Genomic DNA, 2,500 nt, shown 5'->3' on the forward strand with positions numbered 1-2,500 from the left:
TGCTGAAGGCGGCTCTGCCCTCTGCCACCACCTCCCGTCCTCATGTGTGCGCGCGGCTAACACTTTGGGGGCTTTACTCTCATTCATAATGAACTACTGACTCCAGTACTGGATGTAGGGCAAGCGATGCTCAGATATGTAGGGTGAAAACGTACACATGCCTATCCAAACCCACGTCCTGACAAGTGTTGAACAGGTTTAGGATAGGCTGTTGCTCGAGACTACTCAAATACTGAGCAGCGAATGAGGCGATGCCTTCAGCATCATCATCATCATCATCATCATCATCATCATCGCTTGAGATTACCCGTGTTCGGTCGTATTCATAACAGTCAAGAGCAGCACGGACATTGTCGCCTAAATGCCATGTGGTTTGGTCTGAATATGATCTGGATCCCTAAAACATTTTAGTTATCATATTAAGAGTGAAATCCAGCATATGGTGGGAGAAGTTGTCTTCTGTCAAACTTCCGGCAGATGTTCAAGCCACGAAGCCATGTCCATTTTAGCAATGTCCTCTCCCACTTTCCTAACTTCATAAGCAACTAAGCCAATTAAAAACCAGATGATTTTCCGAACACCTCCACCTGGGTGGGGGTGGATCGGTGTCTAACCGGCGGTGCACAGAGGACATGTCACATCCTCTGGGCTGGCATCTGCGACCTCCGTGTTGCGTTATTTCCCGTTATGTTTTCATCGCAGGGAGGGTGAGGAACCCGGTGGGTTATTATTCATCCTGATCATTATTCAACCTGCCTCTGGTACCGTCAGCCGCTCAGCAGGAATGGGAGAGAGAGAGAGAGAGAGAGAGAGAGAGAGATGAGAGAGAGAGAGAGAGAGAGAGAGAGAGAGAGAGAGAGAGAGAAGGAGAGAGAGAGAGAGAGAGAGAGAGAGAGAGAGAGAGAGAGAGAGAGAGAGAGAGAGGAGAGAGAGAGAGAGAGAGAGAAGAGAGAGAGAGAGAGAGAGAGAGATGGAGGATCAAGGAAAGAAAGAGACACAGGCAGGGCTCGCCGTGGAAAATCCTGCGCCGGTACCAGAATAGTTAAGCTGTACGTTAGCAGAGGCTCAGCGGGGATGGTTCCCATCCACTTACTGTCCAGATTCCAGCCATGCAACCCAGACAGCAAAACTGCTGTGGCCCGGACCCGTCCCACACAGACACTGTCATCCGGCCCACATTCCGCGTGGAATGATGGCACTTGGGCGGTCCGCTCCGGTTTGCCAGATCTGAACCAAGCCATAGCAATGCCGCATGTGCCACATATTTGCCAAAGTTGCCCATATTTGTTTTGTGATATTTGGGCCATATTCACCATTTACCACACGGGGCCACTTCAGGGTCACATCCAGATCACATGTTGCCCAGAGCACCGCATCTTGCCCAGAAAGGCCCACATTTGATTTGGCATATTTGGGCCATATTTGCTACTATACATGTGGGCCACTCAGGCTCACATCCATTTTGTCCGGGCCAGAAGAAGACCATCGGTGCTGCATCACTGCCTGAAGCAGCCCACATCTGGATGCTGTCTGGGAAACAGCCCACAGATACACTGATCACTTCCACTGACTTGCTGGCTGCACGCCGTGACACCAACTGGAGGTCTACTGTAGTGAATCTGTTGTGGTACGAGCCAGCTTCCACTGGCACATTCCTGAGATGTCCAGTGGCTTGTTGGTCATGCTGGAGTTCATTAACATCTCCCACCTCGTCTTGATGCACGCTCCATAATCCAGGTAAGAGCGTCAAAGAAGAGACTGTCCTCCACCCAAAAAACGAGCCCAAAGGTCGTTTGTACAAGCAGCTTATTACGACCTATAGTGAGGTTTTAAGCTACTTCCTCGCGGTCCTCCGTCTTATAACACGTGACTTTCCCTGTAACAATAAGCATCTCCTTCCATAAGCTCTCGCGTGAACGAATATTAATAAAAGCAAAGTTTAATGTCACATGGGGGTTATATTGTGCACGCTAGCTGACTTGCTAACTTGTGGCTAACGTTAAGTTAGCTCTTATGACGTCATCATAGGTAAACATACTGCCAATAGCAACCTTACTTACTGTACTAGATGGAGAAACAACACAAAAACACACTGACTACATATTTTACTGTTCTCAAATTGTTTAAAAAAAAACCCACAATGCACCGAGGCGAAAAGTGTCCGTGGCATATCTCCTGCCGCCGATAGGGGCGCTAATTTAGGAAACGATCCTGTGGGTAGGAGGACAAACGACATATGTGGTCGTATTGGTTGGAGGACTTGATGGCCAACGTTGAATCAGTTCATCTGGATAAAACGTTGATTGACAGATACGTTGAGTGGTGAAACGTATCTGCCAATCAACGTTGTATCCAGGTGAACTGATTCAACCTGCTGTGGTGTCCCACCGTGCTGTGCCGCGTCACAGCAGAGAAGAGGCGAGCGTCTGCTGGAATAACAGCTTCATGGCGGCTGAGGGCTCGTGTGCTTCATCAGCTTAGTGCCTGTCGACAATTTTGC

This window comes from Lampris incognitus, chromosome 20, assembly GCF_029633865.1.
Source record: "Lampris incognitus isolate fLamInc1 chromosome 20, fLamInc1.hap2, whole genome shotgun sequence".
NCBI lineage: Eukaryota > Metazoa > Chordata > Actinopteri > Lampriformes > Lampridae > Lampris > Lampris incognitus.